General features: G+C 46.3%; 1 protein-coding gene across 3 annotated transcripts in view; it reads left to right on the top strand.

Annotated features, from left to right (window-relative positions):
- The first annotated feature begins 2,983 nt into the window (after positions 1–2,983).
- The window catches only part of LOC146797384 (uncharacterized), a 39,235-nt gene continuing 24,474 nt past the window's right edge, over positions 2,984–17,744 (top strand). For 2 of the 3 annotated variants that reach the window (XM_085624383.1, XM_085624382.1), the window contains exon 1: positions 16,374–16,506. The gene's annotated coding sequence lies outside the window, so the exon portion shown is untranslated. Of the gene's footprint in view, positions 3,082–16,373; positions 16,507–17,744 lie in introns of those variants that run through there. The other variant, XM_085624384.1, reaches the window with a different exon arrangement.

The raw sequence follows: 17,744 nt of genomic DNA, 5'->3' as shown, positions 1-17,744 counted from the left end.
AGCCATCCCCCTTGTAAAAGCGTGCAGGGTAGGGAATTGATGTATACTCGTGTGATATGGCAGATTAGTTCCTTTCAGGTTTAAGCAAATGTGTAGAACAGCGGATGGGCTATGCTGGAGGGGATGTGGCCAGGAAGGAGAAGTTCCACATGTCTAGTGGACATGCCCACAGCTAGCAATTTTTCAAAGTGATCCTCAGCCACACTAAGAGCGTAGTAGGATATCCATTACAGCCTAACCGCATGACTAGGCCAGCTGAAATCATAAACATGCTGAAAACATACTGGAGATTAATAACTAAAATGCTTTTGGCTGTGTAATAGCTCCTAGCACTGAAATGGAAGTCCCCGGTCCTTACAATGCAAGACTGGGCAGGTAGGCTATGGATGTTGCTGTCCATGGAAAAGCTGACTTGGGACTTATTGAGATGGAACATACATAGGCCAGTCAGTGGCATGATATTGGAGAATACCTAGTAGACAAGAGGTCCGTTAATGGCTGTCCTAGATCACTTGGACTAACTAGTAGATGGGAGAAGGTGTATGCGTGTTGTGAGCCCAGTGTTTTAACAGCGAAAAATGATGTGTTATCGTAACCGTGGTGGAAAGTACACAGGGAAAGTTGACCTGTTTGTGCAATCTCCGGGAAGGAGGTGGGACCGTAGGGTGTTTTCTCTTCCTTCTTTTCTTTTTAACAGTTGTTTTTATTGAAAATAAAGCACATCAGTCACATATATAGACACCATCAACACATTGACATGTACAAATATTTTACAAACGTTAGCAATTAAAATGTTGGCGTCACTCAGCCGCCGTTATGCCTTCTGTCTCGTCGGTGTTCTGACACTGGTCCCCCCTATAAACATTCCACTTTCCCCATTTCATATCCCACTTCCGAGGGCAACCTCTAGACTTAAAAACCTCTTTTTTTGCAATCATGCATTTATCTAGGTCTCTCGCCCAAGTTCCGGAAGTTGGAGTGCCCGCTGCCCCCGATTTGGTAACTGTGTTCCGTTTTACCAATGTGTATCCCAGGGCAACCCACTGCTGCTCGATCTCGGTGAGGTCAGTCGCCTCCCAAATGTTGAGGAGCCCAAGCTGTGGTGCAAAGTGATGTCCATGTGCAGTGCTTGTTGCATGAGCTGTGTGGCCCTCTCCCATAGGGCCTGAATATGTGGGCAGTCCCATATGATGTGATAGAAGGTTGCCTCCCCTTTGCAGTGACGGAGACATAGGGAGTCTTGTCGCCTTCTGATCTTTGCAAGGGTGAGACCTGTAATGTAAGCTCTATGTAGGACCTTCAATTGGACAAGGTGGAGTCTGTGAGGGATAGTCGCTTCCCTAGGGGACATCATCGCTGACTGCCAGCCCTCGTCCTCGAGCTGCCCAGATCCTTTTGCCATTTATGTCTGAGGGATTGAAACAGGTCCGGCAAGTTATTACAGAGCTTCGTGTATGTAAGCGACACTGCTTTTTTTGGCAGAGGTTCAGAGAGGAGACGGTCCTCGAGGGGAGACGATTCTGGTAGTTCCTTGGCCCCATGGAGGGCTGTCGTGAGAGCATGTCGGCTCTGGAGATAGAGAAAGACCTCTCCCTGTGCGAGTTGATATTCCTTTTCTAGGTCTGTGAAGTTCAGTATTTTACCCTTTTTCCATAGGTGACCTATTGTCGAGATGTATTTTATAAAGTTTTATATAGCGCGAACATGATCCCGAAGGTAATCAGAGCACTTCACAATTAAGGATGGTCAGGGTTAGGCAGGCATCATATACATATCAAAGGAAACAGTTACAAAGGGTGCAACACAGCAATACAATAGTTGAAGAAAAAAAGAAATTATATATATCACGAAGAAATCCCAATGCCACGACAGACATAACAGGCGTAACACACGGGCACAGACTCCGGAAGCTGGTGTGAAAAAGGATGATAGTTTATTCACACATCAGGAAAAGGTCCAACATGACGAGTTTCGGCTGCCGAACATGCAGCCTTGATCACATAGCGCTCTTTGAGGACATGTGCAGAATATATACAGGTGAGTGTGATTGGATGCAGTAGTCTGCTTACTATGTCCATTGCAGTGAATAGGCATTTTACTACATCTTACGCCAAAAGTCATGCATGAAATTTTATTACAAGAGAGAAAGCATGTGTCAAATGACATGGTAGGGCAAACAAACAGAGAAAACAGACTTTGCCAAGATACTGACAACATCAAATAGCGACGAGTGAATTAAAAACGAAATGCATATTTCGAAAACAGAACACCTAAACTTGTATCCTTGCTCGTTAACTTCACAGAAAGATAATACCATCTGACAGGCGCTAGTGAAAAATGATACGATGAAGGAAAAAATCTTCTATCCCATGCTGGCGTGTGGCATGCCTATTCTTGTGCTCGTGAGTCTGAGCAACAGGGGCCCTTGGATAACCCCGCCAGTAAATCAGTAAATGAAAGACTTAGCTACGAGTCTAAAAGAAGGAAATCGGGGTCAAAAAGATATGTGCGCCATAGATGTGCGATTGTCTAAGGAAAGCTGTCTGGTGTGAGAGCCCCTATGCAGTGGCGGCTCCTCCATTGGGGCGTTTGGGCGCCCCCCAGTGCTTTCTCGCAGTGCGAGAAGGCAGAAACATAAATGGTAATAACTACCATTTATGTTTCTGCTTCTCGCACTACGAGAAAGAAGAAGTGCCTGGCTGGGGGTGGGCGGTCCTGCTCGAAGGCAGGGGGGGAGTGGCCTGCCCACTGTTGTGCATACTGACTGTTAGGTCGGCCCTGGGGCTGACCAAACAGTCAGTATGCGTGACAGTGGGCAAGCCACTCCCCCCTGCCCTCGAGCAGGACCGCCCACTCTCCCATTTTCTCTATGTAGGCTGCTGCATGCAGCAGCCTACATAGAGAAAATGGTCTGGGTGGGGCGCTCTCAGAGTCGCCTCACCAGTTGTGATTGGAGGAGGAAGGGGAGGGAGGCTGCCTTACCTGATGACGCGAGGAGAGCAGCAGCCGGTGGGCCCGGAATTAGAAAAACCAGGAGTCAGGACTGGACGTCGGGACCCATCCAGAAGATGGCGCGGGACAGTAAGTTTTATTTTTTATTTTTTTCCCCATTAAACCCCTTCCGCCTCCATCCCCCCCCCCCCCCCCCGCGCAGCGCGATGACCCAATTTCAAATTACACCCTGCCCGTAATGCTGGCCGTGACTCAGTAACGGGCAGCTTGTTTTTTAAATAAGAAAAATATTGTGGTGGTGCAGTGGACTAAGTACTTCCAGCGAAGGAATCTGCGTTTGATTACGTTGTCACTAGTTCAAATTCTGACGGACACCCTCATTTTTTCTGAGGTAAATAAAATGCGTACCGTTGTGTAGCATTTCTCCCGAATTCTGCGTGGCATTAGTTTGAAAGCACACAGTGATAGGCCATGTTTCCGAGACTGACTCATTGGCAGCACCTTAGCATCAGTACCTTCACATTGGAGCAGCTGTTTACATTTGCTGCAAAACTAAAAGCGAGAAAGTGACAGTAAAAGATGAATTGCGAGATACAATTTTGCCTGACATTTTGATCTAGTGGTGACCATTATAAATCGATTTTAAATAACGTTAGCATGGGCACTATTCAGCGTCAGTGGCACTGAAGAGGTATGCTAACGACACTGGGGAAAAGTTCATTTTTTTGGTTGTTAACTTTGTGTTATTTAGGTTGACAAGGATTTATGCAGCAGTGACTTTAGCATGTTGAGCTAAGAAATTTGAAGTATTGTGATTATAAAAATTATGCTAGGTAATAGAAATACCGTCCACATTTATAGTATCCTAAATTATGTTACTGACCATAGGTGACCGCAGGGATTAACTTTCATAGAATTAAAAAGGCAATGTATGGATTTAAAGCGCACCAGTGCAATGATTAGTCGGGGAATTTGGAAAACATAGGTATTGTGCTCATATGCTAATTGGCGCATTGTACATACTCTAATATGATACCAAAGTGTACTATATGGTAGTGGTTTGTTCCACTGATTCTCATTCTCTGGTTTGGGTGTATTATAGTGCTGTGATCACATAGCTCTCTTTGACTGTGGTTACATGCTGAGTTTCCACATTTACTGCTGTTTCCTGTGCTTTCCAAACTCTGCTTTGCCCGTTTTACCCATATTGTCCTCAGGCTATTATTCTCAGGATTTCACACATTATCGTGTTGTGTCAGGTGTTATATTGGACATGTGGCAGTGTTTGTTCGTGGCTGTGGCCCTCTAGTTAATCACTGGAGTCTGTCAGTCCGCTTCAATGACTGATAACATGGAGAGGTTTGATCTTGTACACTTATTACAGTTTGGTGTGACAGTTTACGCCCTACTACTTTAAAAGTACACCAACCGCCACTGCCCCTATGTTGTGTGCTACGATGCATCGAGCTAGATGCATGATGTCCACAAACCAGCTTTGAATCGGACAAAGGTAAGCAGCTACTGCGATTAAGGCTCAAAGTGGGGACACACATGGTGAGAGGGGTCGACAAAAAGTCCTTAAGGGAGAAAGGAGGAGATGTGCGTTAGCAAGTGCACAGTGAGTAACGTGGTGGTATTGAAACCAAAGTTAAAAATCTCCTCCAATTCGAGAAAATTGTGGTTTAAAAACAAGTATGTATGCCATGTTACAGGTAACATGTGCATGCAAGTCAAAAAGAACCCTAATAACCATTAAGTGTTGATCTAGTCAGACTGACTATAGGATGTGGTGACAAAGACGTGCGTGTGTTGCATTTAATACATATGTACAGTGCAAGTAAACAACAACAAACAAAAAAATACTAACTGCTTCAATCCGGAGCGTAGGGTTGAGCATGAAAAAATGCTCAAACAATCATAAAATACATACAAGGCAGTTAGTGGAAGTTACCATGAATGTAACATAATTGGAAAACAGAGCTACAGGTAAACACATACAGCTGAGGTATTTACAGAAAGTGATAGAGGTCCTCACTGGTGTTGAGGCCTGCCGGTGCCTTAGTGTTGAATTGCAGAATGTATTTGCTTTCTGTTTGTCGTAGCAGTTTTTCCCTATTGCCACCTCTTCTGAGTGTAGGGATGCAGTCGATCACTGAGTACCTCAAGTGTTCCAGGTTGTTATGATGTGTTTCCTTAGAGTGTCTCGCCACCGGGTATGTGGGGTCACTATTCACGATGGCTCTTAGGTGTTGTAGGATGCGCATGTGTACAGCTAACTTGGTACTCCCTATGTAGCGAAGCCCACAGTCACATTCCAAAATGTAAATGGCATATTCTGTTCTGCATGTAAGGTGTTGTTTAATGATGAGAGGTGTTTTCCTGAAGGTGGAATCGAGTTGTGTGATGTTTTTTCCAAATTTACAGGCCCTACAACTATTGCATTTAAAAAATCCCTTTCTGTCAGAAAGCCAGTTTGCTGTGGTCTTGATTTCAGGACTATTTTTGACGAGGGCGTCATGCATAGATCTGGCACGTTTATATGTGATGTCTGGGTAAGGAGCAACTAGTGGGCCCAAAGTTGGGTCGGATCTGATGATGCCCCAGTTTCTGTTGATAACTGATCTGATAGCCCTCACTTCAGTGTTATGGGTGATAATCAGTCTTGTGCTGACTGTCTGTGTATTCTCGCTAGTGAGGATACTGCTGTTATCTGGTTCGGGGGTGCCTACTGTGGACGGATGCCCTGTGAGGAGAGCTTCACAGGGTTGTGCGTTAACTCTCTTCATAGCTTTGTTGATGTTAGCTAAGGAGTATCCTTGTGTTCTGAATCTATTGGCTGCCTCCTTTCGACATATCGACAAATCAGTGGATGAGCTACAAATCCTCCTTATTCTGAGCATTTTTCCATACGGGATGCTTGTTATTAAATGCCTGGGATGAAAACTGGAGGTGTGCAAGACTGAGTTGCCAGCTGTGGGCTTTCTGTGAAGTTTGGAGTGCAACGCACCGTTGGCTATGTATAGGGTAACATCTAGAAATTCGATAAATGTGTGGCTAATGTTAGCATTGAATTCAAGATTCAAGGTGTTGTTGTTAATCTGTGTGATAAACGTGTTTGCACTCTCAGTACTGCCTTTCCAGGCTAAAAACACGTCATCGATGTACCTTAGCCAAGTGATGATGTTGTCCTGCCAAGCTGTGATGTGTTCTCCCTTGAGGACCTGTTCCTCCCACCAACCTACATAGAGACATGCATAGCTGGGTGAGAAACAGGCCCCCATGGCTACTCCCCTGAGCTGCTGTTATACCGTTTTGTTGAACAAGAAGTAGTTGTGTGTGAGGCACCAATGAATGAGCTTGAGGAGCATTGCATTGTGGTTGTGGCAATGTATAGGCTTTTTGTCTAGGAAGTGTTTGCAGGCGTCCAACCCATCATTGTGGTGAATGCTAGTATACAAAGAAGTGATATCTAGTGAAATTAAAAGATAGTCATTATGCCATGGGATGTCTTTGATTTTATACAGAAAGTCACTAGTATCTTTGATGTAGGAAGGCTGGCTAGAGACAAGATCTTGGAGAAAAAAGTCCACATACTTTGATATGTTTTCACACATACTTTTTCGTGCAGATATGATCGGTCGCCCTGGAATCGGGAAGGAGTTTTTATGCACCTTGGGAAGGAAATAGAGGAAGGGCAAGACAGGTGATTCTGTGCTAAGGATAGCAGTTTCATCCTTACTCAGTAGTCCTTGCGTTCTATAATCATTTAGAAGCTTCCTTAATTCTTTGTTGGTGACGGCTACCTCTTTGTGATTTGTGATTTTGTAGCCGCCTCTGTCCAAAAGATGTCTGTTGGCCTCCTCAAGATACATCTGTTTTGGCCAGAGCATAATATTTCCCCCTTTATCTGACTTGTTGATGATTACTTCATTATCATTTTGAAGTTTAGTCATGAGTCTCTGATATTTAATGTTTTGTTTGTTGAGTCTGGACGATTTCCTAGCTGTTTCTAGGGGAAGAGCTTTCAGTTCATCAATAATTACATAATTGTATACATCAATGGCATCTTTGGGCATCACAGGCGTAAATACAGAGGGCGGCCTGAAAGGACTAGGTATTCTTGTATGGATTGTAATTCCTTCATTGTGGCAAAGTTGTTGTGTGCTTACAGGGGCGTCGGGAGTACCTAGTTCAGTCATTGTGCGGATGACTGCAAAGTCCGAGACTGAAAGGGAAACATTCATTGGTGTGTTACCAGATACAATCTCTTGATCAGTCCGATTATTTTGTTTCAGTTTAAAGAATTTCAAAAGTTTTAATTTTCTGATAAACTTAAATACATCAAGGCGAGTGCTGCTGTAGTTGAAACTGCTCTCGGGGCAGAAAGTGAGGCCCAGCGAGAGAAGTTGTTTTTCTGCCTCAGTCAGATTGATGGTGCTCAGGTTGACGATGGTTTTGGTGTTCGCGCTTACTTGCGCCTCCAGTTTCCTCATCTCCTGGTGTTTGATTTCGGTCTTTCTGCATTTCCTTCTTTTGCGCAGCCTGCGTTTCGTTCGGCGCCTTGTTTCTTTGGAAGTCTCGGCCACAGGGTTTGTCTCCGGTCGAAGACTAAAAAATTCATCTCGTCCCCCAGACCGATGTCAGACTTGCAAGCATCCTTTCTTCCACGCCATCTCCCTCCATCTTCTGAGTCAGTGCCTGACTCCGCTAGTGAGCTTAGGTCCGACATTGAGGTTGATTCTGCTCCCTCTACGTTGGTTGTTGGTTGGACTTGTGCTTGTTGAATTGGTTGTTAAGTCTCTGTTTCCTTATGGTGTCATATTTTCGAGCAAAAATGAAGATTTGGCCACATGCGTAGTCTTGCTTGTCCCGGGGAAACGTGAAAATTTTTCGCACTTTTATAGTGTCCTCATGCTTTTTGAGGCGTGTGTCAATTTCTTCTTTGCCCTTGGTGATCTCATCTTTTTGTTCCATTTGATCAAGCTCTTGGTTAATCAGTTTTATTTCTTTTTGTGTTTTTACCCGATCGATTTCTGCATATTTAATCAGAATTATTACTAGTCACATGGATGCATCTAGGTTGCTGATCGCCCATTCCTTCAGCATGTCTGGGTTGGGATTTTCTAAACTCGGCACCAGCATGATTCTTAAGCCGCTTGGGACGCACCCTGCATCTTAATACTTTTGTAGTGACTTGGCCTCCCACAATTTGGTGATTTCTGTTCGCATTAATTTTTCTAGTGTTTAAGTTTTGTTTTGTAGTTGTCGTTACTTGCGCCAACATTCATTTCTGCACATCTTGTTAGATTGGAAACTGTAGGCAGGTTCTCAAAAAGCGCTTCAGAAGCTGCTTCCGTCTCTCACAGCGCTTCGTTGGACATGATGTGGGAATATAATACTGGATGTTATACCTGCCAAGCGAATATAAGCGTAAATGCTAACACACTTTAAGCAGGCACTTGGTGCTCCTCTTCTCGTACCTGATATAAGCCTTGAACGTAGCTGGTACTCCCCAACTGATGACGGGATACTGGATGGGTCCTCCGACTCACTCTGCACCTCCGTCCCGGTTGGATCACAGCGAGCGCTTCTCTGGCTTTCTGGGGGCCGTGATTTAGCACTTTTCTCCTCCTGGAGCACTATATATAGTGGGACTCGGAACGGAAGAAAAGATTAGGTCAGGGGATATAAAACAAGTACAAAAGATGAGGGTATAAGTCCAGTATCTTCAAGCAAATGATAAGAGCCTAATTAGGTTAAGAACTTGCACATAAGGAACCGTTTTACTTCTATTTTGAAGGCAACCGTGGTGGTGAGCCTGCGAATTTCAGGAGGGAGAGAGTTCCAGATCCGTGGAGCGGAGCCGGTGAAAGCTCTTTGATGAGTTCTCTTTTTGCGAAATATCTGTGGTTTAAGAAGGAAGGTGTTAGCACTTCTTGAGGGTCTACCACCTCCAGATAGTTCTAGCTTTTGGCATAGGCACTTGGGGGTTTTGAAATGGAGAGCTTTGTGCATCAGGCAGGCGATCTTTAGCTGTATTCTTGCTTCAAAAGGCAGCCAATTTAGAGATTTTAGGACTGGGGAAATGTGCACAGATCTTTTTGTGCCCGTGGTCAGTCTGGCCGCCGCATTCAATACAGCGTTAAGGTGTGCCAAGGTATATTTCGGAGGCCAGATAGTGTAGCACTGCCCTAGTCTAGCCTCGGCAAAACCAGCGCTTGAACCACCTGCTTTAAGTGAGCTTGTGGGAGGAAAGGTTTGAGATTCCTGAGTAGTCTCATCTGGTGATTCGCACCCATACAAACCTTACTAATGTGGTTCTTAAAATGTAAGTGTTTGTCCAGGGTGATTCCGAGCGATTTGGCTGAATCAATAATGACGGGGGCAGTTGAAGGCAGTGAGATGGTTCAACCAGAGGTCTACCTTAGGGGCATGATTCAGAGGAGAAATGAGCAAGAATTCAGTTTTAGAAGTGTTGAGTAGGAGGTGGTTCTCCGTTAGCCAGTTTTGAGTGTTCATGAGGGTAGTGTTGAGTGATGTGAGATTGTCAGGGGAGGAGATTTTCAGGTAAAGTTGCGTGTCGTCTGCGTACATGTGGAAGAGAATGTTCATTGAGTTTAGTGCATTTGCAAGTGGTTCCAGGAATAGGTTGAATAGTATGGGGGATAAGGCGGACCCTTGTGGGACACCCATGGATACAGGCGTGGGCTTGGATAGGGAGTGGTTCACCTTTATTCTTTGAGATCTGTGGTGGAGGAAGGACGAGAACCATTGCAGCACTAGACCAGAGAAGCCCATCCTGTGTTCCAGAACTGATAATAGGTTGTCGTGATTTACAGTGTCAAATGCAGAGGAAAGGTCAAGGAGGATCAGGAGGCAGGATTCATTGTGGTCGAGCATTTTTAAAATGTCATCGAAAACATGAATGAGAGACGATTCAGTGCTGTGTCCGCTCCGAAAACCAGATTTGTGATGGTCTAGGAGTTGGAAGTTTTCAATGTGAGCATAAAGTTGGGATTAGACACATTTTTCAAGGAGTTTGGCCAGAGTAGTGATGTTGGAGATAGGGCGTAAGTTGTTGAAGTCTGCACTATCAGCATTAGGTTTTTTTAAAATAGGGGAAACCTGAGCCGCTTTTAGGCAGTCAGGGTTCATACCTTGAGATAGTGAAGCATTGACAATATTTGTCCAGAGTGATGACTTCTTTTATTTCCTTGAAGACGGCGGGTTGTAGAGGGTCATTAAAGCGATTCGATGGGTTAATATTCTGAAGAATTTTGTTAATGTCTCTTTCGCTAAAAGGGGTGCAGGTGTCCAAAGAGACTTTATTTTTGGTGCTCAGACTAGCTGGTATGGGCTGTTCAGAGGGGGATGGAGGGTGCGCAGGCCAATACGATGGTAATGCGGCCTTTTTAGATTCCAGTTCGATATTGATGAGTCTCGATTTCTCAGAGAAAAATGTAGCCAAAGCGTCGCAAGAGAGTGGGTGCGTCACATGATTGTTATTTAACAATTTCAAAAAGTTTTTGGGGGACGATTAGAGGCTTGGTTGAGTTGAGACCTGAGGTAGTCGGTCTTGGCGCTCTTAATTTGTTTGTTACAGGTGCTTCTTACTGTTCTGAGGACTTTTAGTTGATCAGAGGAAGGATTGGATTTCCAAGATCGTTCAGTTGCCCTTAGGTCGTTCGGAGTTTAGGTTGTCATTAAACCATGGTGTGGATATTTTTGTTGATGCATTTTTTTGTTGGATTGGTGCAATGGAGTCTATGATACTTGAGATAGTAGTGTTGTAAAAGTCAGCAAGTAAGTGAACCGTCCTCTGGCTTGACAACTTGGGCGGAAAGGGCAAGTTTACATTGGGTTGCTAGTTCCGCTGTATTGATATGTCTAAGGTCCCTTTTCTATACCTTTAGCTTTTTCGATTGAGGCTTCTCGCTGACACCACCCGGTTAATGTAAAAGATGATGATGTGATGGTCCGAACAGTCGCAAGGGGAGATGTTATCCAGTGATATTGTGTTTCCTTTGGAGATGATGAGATCCAGGATTTCTCCTTTATTATGCGTTGGCCTGTCACAATATTGGGTCAGCTCGTGATCATCTAAGAAGGATTTCAGGCATGTAACAGCTTGGTCATTGGGATTAGACCAATGAGGGTTGAAGTCACTGAGGAAGATTTGGGGAACTGCGGAATCGGCATTACCGGAGATGATTTCCAGTAATTGTTCGATGAAGGAGAGATTGTCCCCCGGGGATGATAGAAAGTATGTAGTTTGCATATCGGGATGTGGTTACTTAAAATGTTAAGACAGAGGTATTCACTGGAGGAGGGCGCAGAGGTCTCGGAGTGAGAGAACGAGAGAGTGCTCCGATGAATACAAGCTAGACCACCGCCCTGCTTTTTCACTCTGTCGAGACGAATTATGTCATGGGGAGGAGGCACTAGGAGGTCTAGGATAAGAGAGGAGGCAGAATTCAACCAAGTTTCGGTAAGGATGATGATGTCTATCTCCTGGTATTGAATGAGGTCGAAGATATCCGAGGCGTGTTTATTGGCTAATCTGCAATTGAAAAGTGTGCATTTGAGACGTCCCTGTGGGTGTGAGGGAGGCGTCTGTGTGATGTTCACTCTTTTGAGGTTGTCGTTATTTATAACTCTGAGGTTGGGTAGGGGTTCTCTGTTCAGGTTAGGGTGAATGGCTTGAATTCGACCGAGAGGGGTCTTGTTGGTGACTAAGTTAAGGGAGTAAAAGGAAAGTAGCCTTGATGTCTTTATATGCAAGATCGGTCTTCGTCCTTCTAGGCCGGGAGTCTGTGTTAGGGAGAGATAAGGTATTAGATGTGGGGAGGAGAGGATATTGGACAGGGCGGGATATCACACTAGAGGGGCCTACGGGCAAATTTCAGGGGGAGAGGAGAGAGCTGATCGGGGGGAGATGTTCGATTGTCAGGGCTTTCAAGACCTGAAGTTCGGCAGTAAGAAGGTGCAGCTGGAGAGATAGATCATCAAGGCGCGCCACTAGGTCTAAAGGTTGGTTGAGGGTTACTGGATGTGTAGGGGGATCAGTTAGAGGGGTGAATCCACGAGGAGAGCCAGAGAGGCCTAAGGTGGTACTACTAAGATCCCGGGGGGGGGGGGGGGGGGGGGGAGGTGGTCATTGCGAATCTGTAATGATTCTGAAATCTTGAAAAGAGGGGCAGGGAAATGTGTAAGGACAGACGGGCTAGTTGCCTGTATGTCCGGGGTGGTCAAATGAGGGTAGGAAGGGTTTGACTGTTCAGGATCTGAGGAGGACATATACCAGGTCTCAAGCCTGTCGGGTGAGGTGGTTGTAGAAATGAAGGAGGGGGAATTGCCTGTCTGGAGTAAGGATGAGAGGGCGTGGGGAGTCTCTCAGTTCGAGAGTCACCTTGTATCAGACAAGTGATTGGCTGGGAGAGTGGGTTTGGTTGATCAGGAACCAAGGAGGACCGTTGCCCAGTCTCCAGCCTAGCAGGAGGCAAAGTTAAAGGGATGAAGGAAGGGGCATCTTCTGTTAATACAAAAGACGGTAGGGCGTGAGGGAGCCTCTCAGCTCGAGAGTCATCCTGAATCAGACTGACGGTCGACGAGGGGATTGGGCCCATAGGTCCGCCAACTGGATTGGGAGGTGTTCTAGTGGGTTAATATAATCTAACCAGGGACATGGAGGCTGTGGGATCAACTAAAGGAGGTGAGGGGTTTAGAGAGAGAGGGGTACTCTCAGCTGTTAAAGTGGGAGTACTGGTTAGGTCCAGCGAAGGTGTAGTGGATGAGTCGGGCCTGTTGAGTTGGTGTTCACCGCTTTTCTGAGTGTGGGGTAAATAGTGGCCATCTTGGCTAGATTGATAGAGGCTTGGATTAAGATGATACCATTATTGTAGAGGGTGATAGTGATGGTGGCTTTGAGGGTGGACGAGGGAGATTTTGTGAGTTTGAGACCATGAGGTGTTTTCTTTGAACCTGTTATTCAAAGCATGGAGTAGAACACAGATTGCCAGCAAGCCTGTTTTCTGGTATAGAAGATGAGGTCATTAACAAGAGAGCCTTTTTTGTACAGAAGTAGGGGTCTGAGATTAAGGTTTCGGGTCTAGCTTTGAGAATGCGATGTTTTAATTTTTTTGCCGCATTTTTGGAGAGGTTAGTTGGATAGTTGATGATGAATGCATTGGTAACAGTGGGGTCGGGACTTATCTCCATTGTGAGAAAGAGTCCTAGTGGGGATGGGAGCTCAATTAGGAGTATAAGGAGGTGAGAGAATGCGGCATCAATCCTGGGCCTCACTATGGAAAGGTGAGAGGGCACGTTGAGAGGCGCCGAGATCTTGCTGTGCAGTGCCAGTGACTGGGGCCTCCTAGTTCACTGCCGACATAGCATCTTATAGTTTGTCTCTGCTCTGTAGACTGGCACTGGACGGCAGACGGAGGAATGGGTGGCCCGTCTAGGTTGGGGCAGACGGGGAGCAGAAGGAGGCTAACTCTGCTACCTGGGCCCAAAGCTGTACACCTAAGACTGAAGGCCCCCGATTGATGTTAACTTAGGGACTGGCTTTGGGGTCCCAAGGATCCTGCATCTGTTGTGGGTTTGACAAAGGATCACCATAGTGATGAAATAGGTTGTGTAATGGTGCGCTCCTCCTGAAATGCCGGCACTGCAACAGGATCACTGTTTACAAATAAGACAATGCCTGAGAGCACCCGACCGACGCCAATTTAAAGTCAGACAGTCGGGACCGAGGGCTTTGGCAAACGTTGTGGGCTTGATAGAGGATAACCAAAGCAAAAAAACAAAATCGGTTGTGTAATGGAACGCCCCTCATAAAATGCAGGCACTGCAACAAGATCCCTGTTTGCAGGCCTGGATAACAATGCTCGATATAACTAGAGAGGAAAAGGTGATTATGATGTCTTCATACCGCCGCCATTTTAAAGTCAGGCACTGATCAGCTTGCAAGACATTGGGAAGCTGTAGTTGTCCCCTTAATTGAGCTCTCCTCAAAGGGTGAATGCACTGCCTCCATAACGCTTGCATATAACCTCACATGCCGTGCGCTTCACATCAAGTCCAGTAAAATGTTTCTCACATTACTTATGGAGCCACCATTTTAGGTACAGGCATATTTCAGCCCACAATATCTTAACAATCAGGAGCTGGCAAAAAGAGGTGTAAATACCTAAACGAAGGTGAGTCCAGTCGAGGTGACGAGGATCAGACATTTAAGGGAATAAGTAGGGTCATTAAAGAGCCTTTATTAACCTCTGTGTAAGTAGTGGACGAAATCCGCTATTTTGTAAGATCGGATTTAGCCGATTTTAGATTTCACAATGAATGATCTCTCTGGGGTTACAGAGCTACCTCAAACGCCTTGGAAGAAGCTGGCTGGTGGGCGGGTCGTCATTCTCTGCTCTTTAATGCCCGCCACTGATGTGTTCATGTGGCTCACATCCTGCACCAGAGGTCTCCCCGGGACCTTCGGTTACCTCCGGTGATGTGGGGGAAATAGGGCTCCGTTCGGGTCATCAGCCACTGGGGTCTTGAACCCAGCTTCGATGCCTACGTCAATGTGTGCGATCCCAGCCCGAAGGCTCGCCCCCTGCAGTGGTGCTTTCAATGGGACATTCAATCCCCAATGGTCACGTGTAAGAGCCTGGGCGCGGGTTGGGTCGTCGCCTCCTGGGTCTTGGGCTATGTAGCGATGACTCTGATGATGTGCATGAGCCTAGCCCTAGGTCGGGTCGTCCTCCCGTGGTCAGGGCGCCGATGCGCTGAGTTCAATCAATCCGTCTCCTGCCGCAGAGTTCTCCTGGGGACCCTCGATCAGCATTTAAGTGATGTGGGCGAGCGGTCAAACGACAGGTCGTCATCGTCGCAGACTCAGTTCAAGCTGCCAGGAATCATGTAGATCATCTCCAGTGAGTTTCTGAATGTGGCTATTGCTACCCCTTACCGCAGTTTCTATGTTATATTACTGGATTCCCTAATTCCTGGTTTACAATGCGTTGCAATGTCGGGCCAAGTGCGGACTAAACAGGGATATTTTGTTACGTTTTGATCCCCAGCCGGCGGAGCTCATACCTTGAGCTCCTCACCAGTCGCCATCTTGGGCTTAGTTCAAGATGCCAATAGTTTCCCATCTGTCAAAGCTGGGTTGGTTGTAGAGGGTGCCCAGCCTTTGGGCCAACCATAGTGGGGTAGCCGTGGTCAACACATCAAGCCAGCCAAGTCTCCGATTTGCTCGACGCCAGACATTCACCGTGAGGGTCGTAGGGCCCAGAGAGCGGCCTTTCCCGGCCTTCGAGTAGAGGGCCCAAAGTAGCCCGCACGCCCAATTTGATAACTGTCAAAAAGAAAGGCTGGGTCTGTCGGGGGCGGTACAACCAGTGGTTCACCACCACCAGCTGCGAGGACCAATAATAAAGACGCATATCCGGGAGCGCTATCCCTCCGTCGTACCAACCCTTGGTAAGTTTAGTCAAAGCAATACGGGGCGCCTTCCCATCCCACAGCAGAGTCCGGATCTCACTCTCGATATTATTGAAATATGAATCGGGAACCCTGTATGGGCAGGTCTGAAGTATATACAGGAAGCGGGGAAGAGCTAACATCTTATAAAGAGCGGCGCGGCCAAACAGAGAAAGGTTCTCTTCCTTCTTTGGTCTTTCCTTGTTTGTGTAAATGTGTGCTAAGCTCACTCATGTCTAGCTACAGAGGTTTGGTAAGCTCAATGTTTGAGTGTTTCGGAGTTTGGAAATGTAATACAATATTGTTGGAAAAAAATAAAAAATTCAACTCAGGTCATCTAACGATGCAGGTAATGGTGGGAGGCCTCAGTGCAGGCATTTGCCTCTCCTGAGGCTTGGTGGAAGTACATGGCGATCCAAAGCATTTTGATGCAAAAATCAACCACAAGAAAGCACCCATAGGGGCTTCATGCAAATACCCCAAGAGTCCTTAGGGCGAGGCCCTGGGACAAAAACGTACTGCGCTTTGTTATTCCCAAGGGCAGTTGGAAGCCTGAGAAATTGGGGGGCATGCCTGATAACGCTCCTCTCTGTACAGGGGCTCTTTTCCTAGGCTGTGGGGTCCAGATGTGGAGTGAGCCCCCAAAAGGTTCAGCAGTGAAATGGACGTTGTGTATTCCTGGCCCTCATTTGCTAATCAGGCAGGCAGCCAGCTTAGGTCAGATGCTGCCTGCCCCTGGATCCCCCCAAATGAACTTGTAACACAACACATCAAACTGGTCAGTGCTCTGTGAACCATATTCCACTAAGAGTAGTTATTAGAAGATATTCGTGTGTTAGTAGTACGTTCCAGCGGCCGCCATTGTAACCAGATATAGGGTCAACATGATCTGCTGGCTACAAAGTGATGCAGTAGTAACATAAAACTGTGAGGACTACAGAACCGGGCATGCTGGGGGCTGACCTTCCTTGCGACCCGGAAGTTGTTTTTAAGGTTGCGCCACGCGTGTACAGGAGGTTCCTGCAGAAGTGTGCATAGTTCCTGGTGTTTCTGTTTTCCACGGTTTGTTCGAGGGTAAGTTGAACATATAGGAGCGAACCTTCACTTAATTAAGACGAACAGATTTACTTTCGGGGCCGTGGAGAAGCGTCCCACGGAGGACGCTGAAGTGTGACTCGGAGCCTGCCAGTCCTGCTTTAAAAGTGACGGCTGTTGCGAGCTCCATTGGGTAGGGATAGTCTTTAAATATGAGAGGCACCTTGAGAGCAGGTATCGCGGGAGGCGGGTAGCATCACGTGTAAATAACAGGTCACTGCTGACGTCGATTCATGACATCCACTTTTCTGCTCGTTACGCCATTCTGCCTCCTAGCAAGTGAAGCTGCTCATGAATATTGAACAGCAGCTCCAATTTAGTTTAAGCCCCGCATTTGTGAGAGCGCACATAGTGCCGGCTGTGTTTTGTAGCGCTGATGTGGCAGCGCTCAGAGGCGCTTGTGTTCAGGGAGCTGCGCTGTAATCTGAGACTTCTGTGACACACTCCCCCATTATTCGTGGTTAGAAAAAGGAACAGACTACCATTCTTACTGGCATTTCATTGTGCCCGAGCCTTTTTCGTCTCCTTTCGTGGTGAATTAAGTAGCCGGCTCGTGTTCGTTGTCTGCAAAAAGCGAAGTACTGACCCTCAAGCTGCCCAGGGCATGCCCATGCTTCTCAATGCTGCTGTCAGGAACAGAATCCCTCGCTGTGACAACCGTCTGTCTTCAGAGGGGGTTCCCTCCTTTGGGCCAATGATGAGTGTACTAATGCGAGGAAATTAAAAACACTGGAATGGGAATAATTTATTGCCCTTGACCAGTTTCCTCCACTCATGTGCTTGTTATACATTTTTCAGACATATGTTCTTTGCTGGTTTCGTTTTGTGCCCTATACCCCTACTGTGCCCGTTTGAGGGCCCCTGTCCTTTTTGTAATGCCAGCATTTGCCAATTTGCTGTTACCTTTGAAAGGTACTAAAAATACAGCATCAGCCATTTTACCCGAGTAATTATAGGTTAATGCACATATTGCGTCATTTATTTAACTCTGGAGAATTTTCCCCTTGTTTGTTTTACTAATGGGAGTTCCGCAAATTTGTAAACTCCGGGTAATTATGTAATATTTTTCTGTGCGGCTAAAATCATAGCTGTATTGGTTAGCGGTTGATGAGTCTCATTGAGCTAAGGGGATCCTAGATTCACGGTACAACGCTACATATGGCCGGCCATACTCTTGCCTTCTTAAAATGTTGGGCTGTTTTAGAGAAAACATCTTA

The sequence above is a fragment of the Triturus cristatus genome, chromosome 9 (genome assembly GCF_964204655.1).
Source record: "Triturus cristatus chromosome 9, aTriCri1.1, whole genome shotgun sequence".
Taxonomy (NCBI): Eukaryota; Metazoa; Chordata; class Amphibia; order Caudata; family Salamandridae; genus Triturus; species Triturus cristatus.
Note: the sequence above shows the minus strand (reverse complement) of the source record. Positions and strands in the feature narration are given on the sequence as shown.